This window comes from Hevea brasiliensis, chromosome 2 (assembly GCF_030052815.1).
Source record: "Hevea brasiliensis isolate MT/VB/25A 57/8 chromosome 2, ASM3005281v1, whole genome shotgun sequence".
Taxonomy (NCBI): Eukaryota; Viridiplantae; Streptophyta; class Magnoliopsida; order Malpighiales; family Euphorbiaceae; genus Hevea; species Hevea brasiliensis.
In genome coordinates this window covers 13,182,367-13,203,521 of record NC_079494.1, presented here as the reverse complement: position 1 = coordinate 13,203,521, position 21,155 = coordinate 13,182,367, and the positions used below count along the sequence as shown (strand labels likewise).

At 32.2% G+C, this 21,155-nt stretch overlaps 1 pseudogene; it reads right to left on the bottom strand.

Moving 5' to 3' along the window:
- Window positions 1-2,648: 2,648 nt before the first annotated feature.
- LOC110641557 (CSC1-like protein RXW8) overlaps window positions 2,649-21,155 on the bottom strand; it is a 38,818-nt pseudogene continuing 20,311 nt past the window's right edge.

Here is a 21,155-nt window from a genome sequence, read left to right as displayed (position 1 = left end):
CAAATCATATTGCTAGCAAAATTTTGGTCACCAAAATTGCCAGAATCCTAAATTGCCCAAAAAATCTGGAAATGACCAATCTGGCTAGTTATGGTAAACAATGCCATAACTTGAGCTAAAAAACTCCAATTGGAGTGATTTAGAAAGGGAATTAAACTAGACACATTAAGGAACAACTTTGATGAAGAGAGTTTAGCCAAATTTTCACTGTAGAAGGTCCAATGGAACAGTAGATCCAAGTGACACAAAACTGAAATTTTGGAATTTCACTTAGGGAGTTTGGAATTTCAATTGACAATCAATGCCAACACAATTGTAGCCCAAAATGTGGTATCTGGGTGGAATTAGGACTAGTATACTTATTAAGTATAAAAAAGGCAACATTTTACCCAATTGATTAAATGAATAGTAACCTCCATAACCAAGAATATAAAGAGCTCTACTTATAAGACCTTGTAAGTCACTTTAAAATGCAAAATGCAATTACTAGAATTATGGTTAGACATAATTTGGATAAATATTGAAACACCTTAATTTTGTATTTTAATAGAAGAAGAGAGCAGAAAAGATAAGGATAATGTGAGTCAATGCAGAGAGGCGACTCATTAGAGGTTTGTGCATAATAATTTTTCATGTCTTGTTTATTACTGGAAAATTCACTTGAATATGTTTTGGAAACAATTTGTGCTTATTAATGCTTGAAAAATGTTGTCTTGCCTATTTTTTAAATGGAAATTTGAAATAAAAATTTATTAGTGCTTTGTATGAAATGTTTGAAAACTATGATTTTGAATTTGGTTTTGGCTTCACACTTGGCATGACATTATAACTATATTCCTCCTCCATTTATGGGGTTGAGATAGACTATGTTCCTCCCTCTCTCGCTTGCCAGTTTGAGGTTGAGATTGGATGAGTATTCATATAGCTAACTAGCCACCTCCCTCATTGATTTCGATTAGTGGGGTTGAGATTGCTTTGTCGTGGTGTACCACACGGTATTGATTGGAAATTTTGTATCATGACCTAAATTGTGTATTGATTGGCAACACTGTTATTTATAAATTATTTTAATAAAATGGTATTGTAACAGTTGACAGCAATTTCATGAAATGAGATTGTGAAAGGATTTAAAAATGTGTTTATCGATGTATACTTTTTATGTTCAGCTATTTTAAAATTTTATTATGCACCACTGAGTGTTTGCTCAGCGATAGCTTTTTATTGCTGTCGCAGATAGGGGAAAGGATAAAGTAGCAGAGTGAGCTACTACAGTAATATGGGAGCACCGTTTGAGGATTTTTGTACTGGTATATTAGTTATACTCTTATCATTTGATGTGATATAAATATTTATGTTCATATGTATCTTTTGTACTAGTTGAGCAGTTGTATAGTATAATTTGTAATAATATCATTTTTGTTTTTTTTTTTTTATAAAATTAAGACTTTTGTGTTTATATTGGATACATTAAATAAAATTGATGTTTATTTTAAATTGTATTGAATTGAGAATTGATGGATATTGAAAATGTATTGAGATTGTGTTGAATTGGGGAGTATTGAAGTTGAGATTGAAAAATTAGTATTGGAAGTGCTTTCTTTCCAGGTTTTGAAGAACTATTTTCTTAAAATACAGCCGGTACTCTGTCGAAATTTTTATAAAATTTGCAAAAAATCAAATTTACCAAAATATTTGCTTATGACATAAACTCCAACTAAAGGCTTTTTAATAATGTTTTAACATCACTTTTCACTTTAAAATGAATTGAATTTGTTTAAAATCCTTTGTAGTGTATTTAATGAGTTATCGGTGGGCGAAGTTCGATAATTCATTAGGTATTCTACGGAATCATGTTGTGCCTTACGGAGGGGTAAGGTATGACATCTCCCCTATTTTATTCTCACTTGTCCTAGATGGGACTTCACGATGTCTAGTCTCCATCTTTAGAGGGAGATTTTAAGTTATTTGGATAAGCCAATAGTTAAAACATACATGCATTTTTTAAGAAGAGGTCAAAGTAAGGGAGTTTGTTTATGAAATAATGCACCACAATGTTTGGAGAGAAAGTCCACAAAAATGAAATGGTGTAGTTTACTTAAAAGAAAAACCTTCCCGATTTTTAAGTCTAGATGCTTGAATAGTGTATAAGCATTGTTCTAGATTAGTAACAATAATTTACTATTCCTCTAGTTTATGATTTCTTTTCGTATTCATCTAGAAGCTTTTAAATCCCTCCATTATTGTGTATATAAAGACCTTTAGCTAGTCAATGAAACTTATCTTTCACATTTCTCAAATTTTTTGTTAGCATTTGTTCACATATGTTCATGGAATGACAAAAAAGGGTTGAAAATAAGGGAAACTAAAATAGAAGATTTAAGTTGGCGTATATTATTGATAACGCTCATTATATTTAATTTAAATTATTAGGTGCAAAATAAAAAATAAAAATTTATATTCCTCCATCAATTAGATAACATATAATACAAGCACCCCCACCCTCTAAGAATGAAAAGAAAAAATAATAGCCTTAATCCTATACCTATTTATATAACATTGAAATTTTCAATTATGGGCATACATCCCAATATTATCTTCTGTATGAATCTTGAACATGTATATGAAGCCCCATTCGGAATATGATGGTTTTAATGCATGAGCTGAATTTGATGTAATTTATACACAAAACGAATGAATTTAAATTTTGAAGTAGATGATTCTCTTTCAAAATTGACAACAACCCATGATTTACTTACTTCATTGGATTTTGCTCCTGAAAAGTGAAAAAGCATGAAAAATCATTTATATCTTTAATTCCATAAAGAGGAAGTCCTTTATGGGTTAAATGAGTACTTAAATCAAACCTGACTTGATGCCCACTAGATCCTTGATCCTATTATGCTTCTATGCTGATTCACAAAATTCATGAGCAGTTATTGGGATTTGGCAATATGTTGAATGTAACTATTCAGGGGTCTCATTTATTCTCCTGTATTGTTTATTATGTCTATCCATGTCTATAAGAACCTAGTCAATTCAGCAAACTTAGGAAAAACGCACACACACACACACACACACATAGAGAGAGAGAGAGAGAGAGAGAGAGAGAGAGAGAGAGAGAGAGAGAGAGAAAGAAGAAAAGAAAATTCAATTTCCATGACCGTCTCTATAGCATCCTTTTGGAAAATAGGAGAAAATCGTTGTTGCAATACTCATTGAATAGAAGGGTGCAAACAACTAGTGGAAAGTTGAAACTTCATGCAATTAGTGTTTTTTTTGTTCCCCCAATTGCTATAATTTGTGTCAAAACTAATAAAAAGATTGTTATGTTGTGAAAAATAGACCAAAAGGAATACATGAAATAATTATAAAATTTTTTCATTTAGACTTCATTTATTTCATGAAAAATATTTCCAAGAAAACATTATTCATATTTTTTAGCATTTGGATTGATTAAAAAAATTTGTTAATACTTATTAAAATACTTGTAAGTGCTTGACATAAATGCGTATTTATTAGTCTATCAGCCACCACAATCAACAACAATAACAGTTGTTTATTATTTTTACATATTTTTTTCCATATTCAATAATAAATTAGTAAAAATTGAAAATATTTTTATAGTATTATAAATTCAAAGAAAATTAATATTTTCCAATAAATTCCAAATAATAGAAAATAATTTTTATTTATTTTTCAGCATTTTAACTAAACAATAGAAGATAATTTATTTTCTCAAGTAATATTTTCCTTGCAAAGCATTTTCTGTAGGAAAAGTTATTTTCAAAAAATAAAGTCTTATATTTTCAACCACAAAAACTAATGGACCTTTATTCAAGAAATTTCATCTATATTCATTCCATACTAATGCAACAATGTCTTTAATCCTAAAATAAAGGAGAACTCCTAATGCAATATCAATAAAGGAGAATATTCAGTGGTAGCTATAATACATTCAAAATTATGGACTTCAAAAGGCAAAAATAGAAGTTTTAATAAAAACCATTTTTTCTCATTATTAATTTGGCCCCTTATTTACCCTTCAACATTTACAGCCACCTTCATGTCATAAAATAACATGAGCATCACGAAGAAATTTATATAATACATACTCTCAAGAGTTGTTCAAACTCACATGCCATAAATTAACTTGACAGTCATACACATGCATCGAAAATCAAATATTTCAACTTAAAAAAAGAAAGAAAGAAGAAGAAGCAGAAGAAGAAGAAGCATAAGAAGCAATCAATAGAAAAAATGGTTTGAAATGCACAAAGATACAAATTAATTTCTATAAGTTAGAATATAATGAATGAACACACTTTGCATAATGGATAAGACACGATTAATTCTTAAAATAAACTTCGATTGCTTGCTTGCACAGGGTAAAAATAAGTGAATTTATTTAATTCAAGTTATGTACACAAAATAAATGAGAATCAAAGGCAAAGAAAGACATAAATGACCTAGTTACAGTATATAAGGCAAGACAAGAGAAAATGAATCGTCAAAAAAGGGCAATATCAAGGATGCCATAATCAAACTGGTGAAGCCAATAAGACCAAATAATAGAATCCTAAGAACTTTTGTATGGTATGGAAAGGATATAAGGTCATTGGGATGAATCTTCTTGGTTTCTTAGAATGAATTTTATGAAATGTTGCAGCTAAGAGGAATAAGTTGCATTACTTCATAAGCAAGACTTTCCCAACCTCATGTTAAATCGTAAGTCATGAAGAAGCTAGCCTATTAATATGAAAAATCATAAATTATAATAGAAATAAACCTTAAGTTTTATAGAGGCATGAATGTTTTATAGTCATTTAAGGTCATTTCGTTTAGAGAAAAATTACAATATTTTAAAAAGGGAAAATATCAAATAAGACTGTCTATATCAAATGTCTATTTTCATTACTCTTTGTTGTATATGTTGCATCAATATTTATGTTAATTATGAGAAATAAATATTTTTATTAAATTAAATATTCATATTGAATACAAAGTTGACAACAACAAATATTAAAATAACTAATTTGAAATTTTACAAACTATACAATTATAAATATCATTCATATATATGATATTACTCTGTCAATATTTTAAATAAAGTGAAATCATAAAGCAAATTTTATTTAAGATGCCAATTGTTAGTATACTAACCATAATGCTTGGTGTACGCCCAATAACCAAAGTTCACTCTTTTTAAAACCATTTATAAATTTTAGTATGCATCATTTTTAGTATACAATCAAAAAATTATATAAGTTTTCTCTTTTAAATAAATTTCTTAACTTCCATATGCAATGACAAATATTATAGCTTTTATTTCTTATTTTAATGAGTTTTTATAATATAGTAGGAATTATTTAAAAGAACAATAGAGATATATAACTTATATACATTATTAAAATAGTTATAATAATAGAAATAACCAATTAAAATTATTTTATTTCTTTTTCCAATAACTTTTGTCATGTTATAAAACTCCATATGTTTATACTATGATGATAAAAGAGATACATGTATAACTTAATACAAGTAATTCTTCATATAAATAATATTAGAACTAAGAATTCTTACAAACAATTAGCATTTGACAATAAGTGATAGTATTCACATCCCACTCAATACTATAATAATGACAGTCAATCAAGGATAATTATAAAAATATTTAGTCAAAGTTATCATTTTCCTATAATGAATGTTCTAACATGTCCTGGTTTTATTTATAGTAAATTTAAAAATTCTTGATTATATGGTGAATTCTTATTCAAACAATAATAAAAGATTTAAAATCTTAAAACTTATATATAAAATGAAAACAAAAACAAACAAGCCAAATAAACTAATATAAATAATTATTCATAAAAATAATATTAGAACAAAGAATTCTTACAAACAATCAGCATTTGACAACAAATGATAGTATTAACATCCCACTCAATAATATAACAATGACAATCAATTAATCAATGATAACTATAAGAACATTTTGTCAAAATTGTCATTTTCCTATAATGAATGTTCTAATATGTCATGATTTTATTTATGGTACAATTTAAAAACTCTTGATTATATGGTAAATTCTTGTTCAAATAGCAATGAAAGATTTAAAATCTTAAAACTTATATATAAAATGAGAACACAAACAAACAAGCCAAAACCAAAAATAAAATTTTACAAAACAAAAACAAATCTAATAGTAAGCAAATGCATATATCTTAATAGAGTTGCCTAGTAACAAGAAAGAATGTATTAAAATAACATATTTAGAATCACAAAAATGTCACCTAAGTAGGCATTGCTTTGGCAAGTTCCATAGGTATGTTTCTTACACTAGAGAAGACATTCAATTGACTAATGAAGGAGCCTTAAAGAACATTACAAAAAAAAAAAAAAAATCCAAATTTTGAAGTACAAGATTTTCAAGCCTGCACCCTTTTACTTTCCACTACAAGAAATATGCATATTTACCAATGAGAACAACATTATCATCATTGGAATAATATATAGAAACAACATTAAAATATCACTTGATAAGTAACCTATTACTACATAGCTTATGAATTATATGCATAGAAACGTTAATAAGTTTATAAAAATAAATATGTACGTTTCAGACTTTGTCAACTAACTATAGTTTTTCATATATATATATATTGTCATGCTCTTCATCTCTCTATTACAAATGAAAACTTCAAGAATATGACATGTAAAAGGGAAAATTCCATTAAATTGAGGCACCAATAATATGCTTGATTTATTATTTATTCTTAAAAAATAAAACTCCATTTTGAAAATGGTAAACCATATAATAATACAAACTTAGAGCAAATGGTATAAAGGAATAATTAACTGTAACTAGGAACTAGTAATGATATAAAAAGTGAATTTTTTTCTAACATCTGGACCATGTGAATAAAATTTGGCCTGACAACACAATAAAAATTTTCATTCATGAATATATAAAATAAAAATGGAATGACAAACAAGACTTGGAATATCAAAATTTAAAATTTGCAAAGAGGTTTTTCCAATGCATAGAATGATCTATTGAATGACCCCATTCAATTACTAGCTAGGTCCAACAATAATCAACTAAAACAGCCATTAGAGATTTGTAAATGAACTATTCACAGCCTGTGTGCTATGCTGTCATTATCATTATGTAGTAGCATGTTCTTGTAATGATGTCATCTAGAGATATTTTCCTTAAATCTAATTAATTAATCATTGAACATGAGCCACTTAAATATACTTACTTTTTCATATTTTTTTATATGTAGACAAAATTAATTAGCTTAAAATATCACACATCCAAATTGTTAAACACATGATGTGATCACTTTTCTTTTAACCATGAAATGAATAAACAAATCAACCACATTTTACTATACCATAATTAAAATTGACAAGCACATACAATCATTCATCATAAAATATGGAACTTACTTATTTGAGAGTCCTCTTAAAAGTGGGAATGTTCTTGATAACTTATCTAGTTGAGTCAAGCCTTGATCAAATGTCGTAGGAATAAGAAACAAAAACATGAAAACTATAGCAGCCGATAACATTACTATCTTACATATCCAAAGCTATCTGTATGGTATAAAGAGGTTTGACCAATGAACATCATGTGATTTTAGGCCTAATTCTGTCACCCATAACATGGGATTTGAATATTGAAACATTTGTGTGCAACCATAGCAGTATAGTAAGTCTTTAAAAAAACAAAAGTAGTAGCACACTCCTATATTAAACAAAATAAAGCTTTAGTTACCATGCAACCATTTTTATGCAAAATAGCAAAAATTGAGAATAAATACTAGCTATCTAACTTCTATATTATTATGGTTGCTTTGTGGGCAGGTTTTATGAGCACCATCAAAGCAAGAGGAGTATTAAACAAGTTGCAATTACTATGGCAATAGATCATGTTGCAAATTGGGCTATTAGAGAATCAAGGGATCCAATTGCAGCATTATCATTTTAAAGCAATCAAAGGGTTCTCTCTTAATGAGCCTTCAATTAATTCTTCATTATAGGTTTCTCTAATAAAGGCAGGAATGTGAATAAAAGGAAAGTCAAAGGAACTTGAGGCTAATTTCCAAGTCCATCGTCTTGTGATAAGATCTTATTATAAGGAGCTTAATAATTTAGTATCAAAGCCAAATGTCATGGGTGAGCCAACAGGTTTGGAAGAAAAGCTCAATACTTTCTTACAATATTAGGAAGTTGGATTCAATGATTTAGCACCACAACTCTCAGAATTGGTTCAGACAAAACTTTGACTAACAAACTAATGAGCGGGTGGACGAGCGTATCATGCCCAGATATGCCAAACTTGATTACCCTTCATTCAATGGTTCCAATGATCCATTGGCTTGGCTTAATCATTGTGAATAATTCTTCCATAACCAGTATACTACAAAGGAAGATAAGGTCAGCTTAGTCGCCTTTCACATGAATGGTGAGGTGCAACTATAGTATAAGTATTACAGGGTCAAACAGGAGGAAACTAGGCCAACATGAAGCATTTAATGACTATTGTAATGTAACACCCACTATTTCTTGACGTTGGAATTTCTGTCATGAATGGAATATTCTAGCAAATTCGAAGTTTCCATCAATAAGCAAATGGTGGTAGAAGCCAACATGGAAGCATTTAATGAATATTGTAATGTAACACTCACTATTTCTTGACATTGGAATTTCTGTAATAAATGGAATATTCTAGCAAATTTGAAGTTTCCATCAATATGCAAATGGTGGTAGAAGTGTATATGTATGTATAATGTGTTCAAAATGTATTTAAAAATAAAAATGTTTTAAATATTTTCATCCCTAAAAGTTTTTAAGTGTTCTTTAGATAGAAGGAACTTTGGCAGCCAAAGCATGGACTTTCGATAGCCAAAGTCTCTTTTTACTATTCAAATCCCTTTTGAAAAGAATGGACTCCAGTAGCTGAAACTATGACTTCTAATAGGCGAAAGTCCCTCGATAATAAGGGTGTAAAAGGCTAACAACTTGTCTTTTTGTCCAAAAGTAACTTGAACACTCACTTCTCTCTCTCTCTCTCTCTCTCTCTCTCTCTCTCTCTCTCTCTCTCTCTCTCTCTCTCTCTCTCTCTCACTTTCTATACTTTTGAGGTTTTTTAGGAGATTTTCTTAACATTTTCAAATTTTGAAGCTAGATTCTTCCATTTAAAAGCTTAAGGGAGTGGATTAAAGCTTTAGGTCTTTAGTTCTCTCACTTCTAAGCTCTGAGAAAAGTGGTAACTTTCTTTTCTTCTTTATCTAATAGAAAGATCCAAGCATATCAATGAGGAAGTTTGTTTTTATAACTTCAATTTCATGTAAAGTAGTGTTTAAGATGAGATTTTGAGAAGTTTATGCATGTTGGGTTTAGGGTTTTGTGATTTCATGTTGAAATTGCATGTTGTATTATTAGCTTAGTTATGTTAAAGTGTTATGGGCCTTAGATGGCTAGTTTCCCTTAATGGATTTAACGGAATCCTTGTTTATATCATGTTAATTTTGGGGAAAACCTAGGTTTTGTGTTATTGGATGTTGTATGTTGGTTTTAAGTGTAATTTCAAGTTGTTTTTAGGCTTTAAAGACATGTTTATATGTTTGGTTTGAGTTTTGAAACCTTAAAGTGAGTTTGGGTTTTGATGGGAGAAGAATTCTGTAGTTTTTTAACTTGAAAATTGTAGAAATTCTTAGGTTTGGTTGCCAAAAGCCATAGTTTCAACAATCGAAGCATGCAGTTTCTCAGGAAAATTTAGAAAATTTCCAGGTTCGATAGCTGAAGTCCAAAACTTCAATAGTTGAAGTCTAAGACTTCAACAGCCGCAGTCAGTACTAGACTAAAAGGCCATCCAAAGCCTAAGATTTCAGCAATCAAAGTCTAAAATTTCAGTAATCGAAGTGGGCTCTACCAGGCCTATTCTCTCTTCTCCTTCAAGGTTCTAAAACATGATTTTATGGTTCCTAAGGGCCTAGAATAAGATGTTTGTTATGTGTATAGAGTTTTAAAGCTTTGAATAACTCCTTAGGTTCCAACATTTATCAGATTGGACTTAAGGGATTCAAAAGGTTAAGGATTCAAGGATAGCTTCCGTTTGAGTTAGGTGGTTGATAGGCTGCAAGAGGTGAGTAATTCTAACCCTAATAAATGTAAATTCTTTAAGTATGATTCATGATCATCCATATGCATCATTTCATTATTTACTATGGTGTATATATCGAGAACACAAATATGATGTATTTTTGCATAATTATTATTGATGCATGATGGAATTTGGATGACCCACTGGTTCTCCCTATGTTGTGTATATGTTATATTTATGATGTAATCATGCATGATCTGTGGTGATAAGACCAAGTGAGGCCTAATAAGTTCCTAGCGCACTACTTTTAAGCGAAAGTCCTAAAGAGCCTCTGTATAAGCCGGACACATTAGATATAATAACTGAAAGTCCTGAGGAGCCTCTGTATAAGCTAGGCACATTGGATCTGGGGAATCATTGATGACAAGTGCATCTTATGTGGAATATTTATGATGTGAAAACTCATTTGGATGATGCATTGCATATGTATGAAATGAGTGATATATTTAATTGATGTTTGTTAGTTTACTCACTGAGCTTATGTAAACCCACCCCTTTACCCTAACCCTAAGTGTAGGAGTGTACGAGTAAAAGAGTTCTTTGAAGCTTGAGTAGCAGGTGTAGCTATAAAGTGGTTATATGTATGTTTTATTTTTAGTGGATGTGTAATATGTAAAGAAATAATTACTGTGCTGGTATTCAAGTTTATGATAGATGTTTTTTTTCTTAAGTATAAGTAATGCAATCATTTATGTTTAAAATCTAAGCTAACTCCTCATGTGAGTATGTACATGTGAACTAATTACACTTTAGTGATTTTATATATGTAAAGGTTGAAATTCTGAACCGATTCTATGTTTTTTATGAGCAAGAAAACTAAAGTGTAATGGTTTCGAAGAGATGCAGGGATATATTCATGTTTGACAATTTTTTTTTAGCTTGTTATGAGTTTTGACAGCCTTAAATGACCTAATCCCTAGTTTCGATAACAGCCCTTCGGTTGAGTAGTTATAAAGTTGGTATCAGAGCTATAGGTTAGATGAGTGGACTTATATGCTAATAAAGGGATAGGATAAGTATTAAAAGAAAGTATGTTCACTAGCACAATTAGGAAAATACCTGTCTAATAGGGTTGAGTCCCTATTTGTTACATGATGTATGTTATTTGTATGTTATGTTTGATTACATGATGAGTGTTCATGTGGCTTCTTGATTGCTTTACCTTGAAATGTAAGAAGGCAAAAGAATGATATAAGGCTTCTGTTACTGATAAGGTCGACAGTATGACTTGGTCTCAGTTTGTGGCAAAATTTGCCAGTTGAGCCTTCCCAAAAAGCTTTAGGGCATTAAAGGTGGTAGAGTTTAAGCAGTTATAATAGACAGCTAGTATGGGTGTGAATGAGTATATAGACAAGTTGGTGGATCTTCTGCAGTATGTAGGGTAGAGTATGATACTAACATAAAGAAGGCTAAGAGGTTCAACCAAAAGTTACACTCTAGATACTTTTCATTGAATTTGGTTGCTGAAACCCATAGCTTCCATTCGATAATAGATGCAGCAAGGAAGATGGAAGCTAGGGCTATCATTGAAGGAGTCTAAATCTAAAATGTACCAAGGCTGAATAGTCTGCCATTCCAAAGGCTATAGATGTTGGGAGGTTCAGTCACATAACCAAGGCTATTTCTACATCTAAGACTAAGAAGGAAAAAAGAGGGAAGTTTGGCAAGAAACAAAAGAAGAATATGTTCTAGAACAGAATTATAGAACAGAATTAAGTCAGGCCTCAGGATGGAAAGCATATCCAATTCAGTTTAGATACTTCTGGTTGTGTTAAATGTGGAAAACCTCATTAAGGACCTTACAGGTTTGGGACCTCTGAGTGCCACAGATGTGGTCAAGAAGGATGCATATCAAGGGAGTGTCCCAATATGGAAAGGGTAGCTTCTCAACAAGCAGGGTCAAGCATTGTGGCCTAACTGATAATGAGACAGACTTCTATGGGCCCCTTATTAAGAAAGGGACAAGGTAGATGACGAGGTTTTTCATCCTCCACAGTAGGTTCACAAGGGAGGAGTTTAATAGCACTGGCTCAAATCTTTACCATGACATAATAGAAAGCCAATACCTTCAACACTGTGGTGTCAGGTAATACTAGCATAGAAAGTTTCAATGTGTATGCTTTGATTGATTTGTGTGCATCACACTCTTTTGATACAGTCCTAAGATTAGGATTGGTAGTCTCAAGTTTAGAATGTATGTTACTTATTAGTGGACCCAAGTGTGACCCTTCGATAACATGAATGATTTGTTATACTTGTCCAATGATGTTTGAGGACAGATGTTTTCCAGCTAACCTAATGGTTCTAGAGTTGACAAATTTTGATGTTATTCTAAGAATGGATCGTCTTTCAGCCAACTATGCTACTTTGGACTATAGAAGCAAGATAGTAAAGTTTAGAGGATAGGATGGGTTAGTTTTAGTATTCTAATGAGATAAGGTAGCACCTGTAATATAACACCTCTTACCCGTCTATAGTGTAGGCAAGCAAGGGATGCCACACAGTGTGTCGGAGCATCTTAACTTATCCCATTATATTATTGATTATCACATTTAATTTTATTTAAATTCAGATTGATTTATTTTACCGGAGAAACTAACGAAGTTTCCTCTAATTTATTAATATTTGACGTATTACACTCTTCATTTGTTTAAAACAATTTCATATCAATTCATGTACTCATCACCATTCTCAAGTTCAATTTAAAATCCCAATCAACATTACTCAATTTCAAGCCATCAATTTCATTCAGATGTTCATCCATTCATAGTCAATTTATACATGAAATTCTCAAATTTCATTAATTTACATCACTATACAATTTATTACAAAAGGTTATAATTTACATCATGTACAATTGTAATTCCATAAATTCATAATTTACATTATAACATTTAATGAATATTCACAATACACTAAAAATAACTAACATGGCCTAGTGGGCCCTACCAAATGCACTGCATGGATAAGGTGATGCTGTCTGACACTGATGTAGAACCAAAATCTCAAACTCCCAGTTCAATATCCACTGGGCTTTCTCCTTATCTCCAGAACCTAAGCAATGGAAAATTCAATGCGCTAAGCATTTCTGCTTAGTGGTGCAATAATATAATGAAAATATAATATACAAATAAAAGTAATAATTTCCAAATTGTAATACTTATAAGGAGAATGTATACTAAATAAGTTATGGATTAGTTGAAGGCTAATTAAAATTTATAGCATCAACTCTTCCTAGCATTTTATAGGTTGATCCTATACTGATCTTAAATATCATTTTAAATTTTATTGAACTTTGGGAATATTTATTTTATTGCAATCTTTCTTTTCCTCCTTTGTCTTATTACTCAATTCCTATACTTTGTTTTAATATATTTTTAATCTCATTAATACTTTTCACTGCTCAAGTAACCTATAACCAACTGACTGGACTGGATAAATGGGTAAACTGGCACTGGGTATCAAGTACCTAGGGCCATTATACTATCGATCACAAAGTGTCTCTACGTGTACAACAGAACAGCTAATGAGCCGTAATAATCATTGAGCACAAGGCCAAGTATATCAAGCATAGCAGAATGGCCATAGGCCATAATATCATAGAATGGCACGAAATGCCATAAATCACAGAATGGCATAATGCCATATGCGGTACTGCTAACAGAACCCTATTGGCATGCCAATCTATCCAAACCAATCACACTAGGCCTACTAGAGCATATTACAAATTTAAATGTGAAGTTCTTTGCAATTGAAGTTCAATAGTTACTATTTACCTCACTAGTCAATCAAAATGTTTACTTTTTCATAGGCAATAGGTATGTTGGTTCTAATAGCACTAACATACCATATTTTGCATTCCATAAATGTTGGCATGTGTTGCCAAATCCATTTTAAAGCTTATTACATGTTATTTCAATTTTTCAGATTTCATGCCTTGAGTTTACTGTTCCATTAGTCATTACTACAATAATAATTTGGCTAAAATCTCTTCAACAAAGTTGTTCCTTATTGTGTCTTCTTTAATTCCCTTTTTGAATCACTTCATTTGGAGTTTTCTAGCTCAAGTTATGCTTAAAAGACTATTCTTGACTCAATGGTTACTTATGCAAATTTCTAGATTTTGTATGCTATCTTGACCTAGTTAAATGACCTAATTCCCTTGATTTCTGGGTTTTGGTCAAAATACCAATATTGTAGGTCTATGTCTTATTGAAATTTTGGCACTAATATCATGTCATTTGGAGTTCTGTGGACCAAGTTATGGTCTCTTTACCAAAACTGGTCAGTTTGCCTTTGTTCAGCAATTCTGGGCAATTTCAACTCTGGACAGTTTTGGTATCCCTACTTAGGCAAGCAATTTGACTTAGTTAATGGCATTTATGGGATTTAGTGTCTTCACAAGAGTTGTAGCCCTATGTCCAAGCTTTCCAATGGTATAAATTTCAGGTTATTTGGACCTGTCTACAGTAAGATATGACAAAATGAAGGAGCACTGTTCATTTGGTCAATTTTCTGGGTTCACTAAATGGCAATCCGGATTAGGGCAAACTTTTAGTCACTTTTTAGGCAGAATTTGGACATGAATTCTGCATGGAAAATGGCACATTTTAGGTCTAGTTTTACCTCCAATTGGCCTCATACCAATTGGGGTCACACATATTCACTTATGGCTCAAAATACACACTGATTTCAATAATTACTCAACCTATAAGGAAATTACACTTCCAATTTCATTCTCCAACTCTCAAACTCCACATTAACATTCATGGAACTTCTAATATCACCAATTCATTTCAACACAATCAATTTCCAGCAATGTTATCAAGTCTCCAATAATTAATGCAAAATCCCTTGTTCAATGGTCAAATTCAACAATTCCCATTTAATCAATTTCTAGCACAAGTATTTCCATCAATCAATACATAGCCTACATTCACTTATTCATCAATATCACAATTCACCATTTAAATTCATGAAATTATCAAGCTCCCATATTCTTCAAGGCTATCGAATTGAAGTAATTTCACAAAGTCTCCATAATTATCATCAAACCCTAATTCACATTGTCAACCTCAATATACACATGCAATTAATTTGCTAGTACATGTAACTACTTAATCAACTTCACTAATCATCATTTACATGTAAGAATCAATCAAATTCCCATAGTTTCCATGGCTGTCGAAATGATGGTTCCAAGTCTCTCATTAATTCCCTTCAATTTCTCATCAAATCAACTCCATTTAACCTTAATTCAAGAATTAACAAAGAAAGGTGGGAAGATTAAGCACTAACCTTTTTGTTCCATTTCTTCAGCTTGTTAAAACCTTGAAATTTCCCCTTCCTTTTGCTGCCTATAGTCTTCTCGTGGTGTGAGGATCAAATTTTGTGAAGTGAGCTTATAGTTTTAGGTTGAAAATGATGGGATTTCTAAGCTTGCATGTCACACATCCATGGAGATTTTGGAAGAAGCATTTCGACCATTTGAGAGAAAATTAAAGAAGATGAAGTTGTGAGTTAGTGGATGGCTTGTCCTCTTATGCTTTTATACCCCACTAACATTATTTAATTAGTGTAATAATCAAAGTTTTAATTATTCCAAATTATACCTCTCATTTTTCCTTAATTGCATTTCATATATAATTTCATTTTTTATGGGATTTTTAAAATTTAATATTACTCATTTGTAATGGACATTTAGGTCAAAAGTCAACTCTAGGTGCCAAATGACCAAAATTCTCCTCTTCGGGTTACAGTCAAACTTTTTCAGTAATACCAATTTAATTCCTGATCTGACAGTTCCTTTAATATTCGTTTTCATCTGTACCGATTCACTAAATTTTTTTTTTGACATTTTCAATGTCATTTATACCTCAATAGACTTTTAATTATGTCCCAAAAATTATTTTTAGGGGTTCCCCATGCTCCTGGCATTGTTAACTGTCTACGCAGTGACTTCCCGGTGTGGTCACCCATCGCTAGAACCGCAACTCATTTAACCAAGTTATATTTCATTTCTTTTATTTTTGCTTAATTTTTCTTGCATTTTCTTATCATTTATTCCATCATTTATGTCTCCTTACTATCATTTAAATGTAGTTCCAGACATTCTGACTGTCCGGACCAACATTAGTCACCGGAACAGTCGAATGTACAGACTAGCTAAAGTGAGGGTGTTACATGTAAAATGTATGATCTTAGCCATGCAAACTAGAAAAATGTTCCAAAAAGGTTGTAAAGGGTTTATATCACATGTTAAAGAAGTTGTAAAAAACAGAGGTGAACCAAAATCAGTTCTTGTATTAAGAGAATTTCCAAATGTGTTTCCAGAAGAGTTACCTGGATTGCCACCTAAGAGGGACATAGATTTTGAAAATGATCTAGTGCCTGGTAGTAAACCCATACCTACTCTCCTTAGAGGATGGCTCCTGTAGAGCTAAACACGTTAAAGGAACAACTGTAGGATTTAGTGGATAAGGGTTTTATTAGACCGAGTACCTCTCCTTAGGGTGCTCCTATTCTATTTATGAAAAAGAAAGATGGATCCTTAAGGCTATGCATTGTCTACAAACAGTTGAATAGAGTGACCATGAAGAATAAGTACCCTTTGCCCTATATTGATGACCTATTTGATCAACTAGCAAGAGCTAATTGTTTCTCTAAAATAGACTTAAGGTTCGGATATCACTAGTTGAGGATCAAGGAGATAGAAATTTCGAAGACTGCTTTTCAAACCAAGTATAGGCATTATGAGTTTCTTGTGATGTCGTTCAAGTTAACCATGCCTTAGCTGTGTTTATAGATCTCATGAATAGGGTATTTAGACCTTATATGGATCTCTTTGTGATTGTAATATTCGCTATTTTTCGATGTCAAAATATCTATCCTTAACGAAATATTCTTGATGAAAATTAAAACTTTAATGTCAAAAGAGTGGCAGTAAGATGTGAAAATATATTTATATATGTGTATTTGAAGTATTCAAAATGCTTTTAAAAGTAAAAATATTTTAAAGGTTATCCCTAAAAGTTTCAAATGATTATTTTGGGCAGAAGGAACTTCGACAGCTAAAGGATAGACTTTCTATAACTGAAGTCCTTTTTATGATTCAAATGCCCATTTGGACAGAATAGACTTTGACAGCCGAAAGCATGGCTTTTGACAGTAAAAAGTCCCTCGACTCTCAAGGGTATAAAAGGGATCAAGGCCCGTGTTTCTATCTAAAACACTTAGGTTTTCTCTTCTTTTCTCTCTTTTAACTATTGGAGCATACAAGGAGCTATTTGAAGAGATTTTCTTAGGTTTTTCAAGATCTAGAGGTGGATTCATCCATTTAGAAGTTTAAGAGAGTAGATTCAAACTTTGGGGCTTTGATTCTCTCACCTCCAATCTCTAAGAAAAAAGGTAACATTCTTTTCTTCTTGATCTAATAGGTAGATCTAAGAAAGTTGTTAAGGCATTAGGTTTCTATATCTTTAATTTCAGGAAAAGTTGTTTTTAAGATGAGTTTTAGGAAATTTATGCATATTAGGTTTAGGGTTTTTTGATTTATGCTAATATTATATGTTTTTATTATTAGTTTAGCCATGTTTAAGTGTTATGAGCCTTACATGGCTAGTTTCCCTTGATGGATTTGAAGAAATCCATGAATATGCTATGTTGGGTTTGGGAAAAACTTAGGATTTAATTTTTTTTATTAATGTAAGTGGGTATTAAACATGTTTTCAAGTTATTTTAGGCCCAAGAGATGTGTTTATGTATTTGGTTTAAGTTTTAGAACTTTGGACTGTGTTTGGGTGTTAAAAGGAGAAGGAATCTACAGTTTTTCGACTTTGAAATTCTGGAAATCCCCAAGTTTGTTTGTTGAAAACCAAAAGTTTAGCAGCTGAAGTATGCAATTTCTTGGAAAATCTAGAAATTTTCTAAGTTTGGCATTCGAAGTCCTAGTCTTTGGTAGCCATAGTGGTTACTGTCCAAAATGGGCACTAGAAGTTCCAAGGTTCGATAACCAAAGCTCAAGACCCCAGCAGCCAAATTTGGTTCTGCCCACTTTATTTCTCCTTAGATTCTAAGGTTCCAAACCTAATTTTTATGGTTCCTAAAGGCCTAGAATAAGATGTTTATTATGTGTATAGAGTTTTAGAGTTTTATATAACTCTCTAGGGTCTGATTTTATAGGATCGGGCTTGAGGGACTTGGGAAGTTAAGGATTTGAGGATAGCTATCGTTTGAGTTAGGTAGTTGATAGGCTACAAAAGGTGAGTGATTCTAACCTTAATAAATGTAAACTTTTTATTTTAATTTATGATCATCATCATGCATCATGTCATATTTATTTAGGATGTATGTATTTAGAATATGAAGATGTTGCAAAATTGTATAACTATTGTTAATGCATTAATGGATGATGAATGACCCACTGACTCCTCCCATGTTTATGTCTATATTATGTTATGTATGTTATGGATCCATAAGTAAATCCCATGGGGAGATCTTTGAGATGCCCCATGAGGGGAGATCCCTACGATGCCCGTGTGTATGACACATGTCATGTTTTAAGTGAAAGTCCTAAGGAGCCTCTGTATGACCTGGACATATTGGATTTGGGGAGTTATTGGTGACAAGTCCATCCTAAGCAAATGTTTATAATGTGAAAACCCATTTGGATGATGCATTGCATATGTATGAAATGAATGATATAATTAATGTTGGTTAGTTTGCTCACTGAGCTTATTTAAGCTTACCCCTTTCCCCTAACCCCCAGATACAGGTTCACAGGATTAGAAGAGTTCTTTGAAGAGAGGTCATCAGAGATAGTTTTAGTGCTCTTCTTTATGTATGATGTATGGATAGATGGACACATAATTTGTGAATGGATAGTACTATGCTAGTAATTATGAAAAAATTAGAGTTATGTAATATTTTAAGTATGAATAATGATTTTTATGTTTATGTTAACTCTTTTGGAAGTATACATGCAAAACCATTATGCTTTAACATTTTATGTATGTTAAGGTTCAAATTTTGAACCAAATTTATGTTATAAATGTCTAAGATGACTAAAGTGTAATGGTTTGGCGTATACTTAGATGGTGAGATATAGGAATATGTGTATGTTTTATAGGTTTTAGGCTTGTTACTATTTTTGGCAGCCTTAAGTTGACCCAATCCCCAGTACTAGTAATAACCCCTAGTTTAGGTTGTTACAAAGTTGGTATTAGAGCTTTAGGTTATATGAGTGAACCTAGATGCTAGTAAATGTCTAAAAGAGAGGTGAAAGTAAGTATGTTGACTAGCACAATTAGGAAAATACATGTCTAAAAGGGTTGAGTCTCTATATGATTACATATTGTACATTATATGGATGCTATGTCTAATGACATGTTGTATGTTCATGTGACTCCACATGAAGTTTTTATGTGCTCAACACTTCTTATTTGCTTTCAGAAATGCGAAGTTTAAGACAGACCGCTAGGTTGACTGGTGCTCCACCCGAGAATGAGGGTATTAGAGCACTACTCACCAACCCGGTTATTAGAGAGAATGTAAGCAAAAGTGGGAGGGGAAATCTTTAAAAGGTCCTAGAAGGTCCTTTAAAGTTAGTAGGGAGACTGCATATGCAGCTAGAATGTCTGTAGATACACAAAGGAGTTCTCATGGTTTCTCCCAATAACATGACAATCTTGAATCTGTAAGCATGGGAAGAGAGGGAGAAGATAGTTTTATGGAAGGAGGAGATGAGTCAAAGTTTATATCTCCTCTACAGCCAGAACTGGAGTATGGGTTTGGGTATCAATATCACCAGCAAGGAAGTTTTGAAAACCCTTGGTTTACGGGCTATCTCCAATATCCTCCTTTCATACCCTACGCACCTTACTTCCCACCGTTCAACCCATATCTCATGTACTCTCCACAACAGCACCCCTACAGTTCTTTAACCACCATGGGAACTTAAAATCCCATGGTGGGAGTTATAAAAGAACAAGTACCACCACAACCCCTTGTAGCCCTTACAGTTCCTACACAAGAGACCAGAACAAGTACTAGAGGTAGAGCAAAGATGACTGACTACTTAAAGTTGGATGCTCCCAAGTATAAGAAAGGAGATGATTCTTTTGAGTATATTAAGTCAGTCAAAATGATAGCCAATGAATTAGATGCTAGTGACAGTAAGGCCATTTAGATGGCTGGCTTTACCTTGAAATATAGTGAAAGATTGGTATAAGTGCTATGTTGTTGACAGGTCAACAGTATGACTTGGTCTCAGTTTGTAGCAAAGTTTACCAATTGGGCTTTCCTAGAAAGCTCTAAGGAACTGAAGGTAGTGGAGTTTGAATAGCTAAGATAGATTGTTGATATGAGTGTTGACAACTATACATATAAGTTTGTTAATCTTCTGCAGTATGTGGAGTAGGTGTATGATACTGATAGGAAGAAACCGAAAAGGTACACTTAAAGGTTGCACTCCAAATACTCCTTATTGATTTTGGTTACAGAAACCCACAGTTTCCATTCTATAGTGGATACTGTAAGAAAGAAGTCTAAAGCTGAAAAGTACAAAAGCTGAGCAATATGCACTTCTTAAGGCTATAGATGCAGGGAGGTTCAGTCACTTAACCAAGACTTTTTCCTCATTCGAAACTAAGAAAGATAAAGGAGAAAAGTTTGGTAAGAAGCAAAAGAAGAATACGTTACGGAGTATAATTAAGTCAGGCCTTGGGGTAAGAAGCGGATTTAGTTAGGGATTAGATACCTCTGGTTATGTCAGATGTGGGAGGTCTCATCAAGGAGTTTATAGGTTTGGAACCTCTCAATGCTACAGGTGTGGCGAGGAGAGGCATATGTCTAGGGAGTGTTTTAACATGAAAATGATGGCTTTCCAACAAATCGGGTCAGGCAGTGTGGCTCAATCGATAGCGAGATAGACTTCTATGGGTTCCTCATGTTTGCTAGTTTTTCAACCCCGCAAGTGCACGGATCG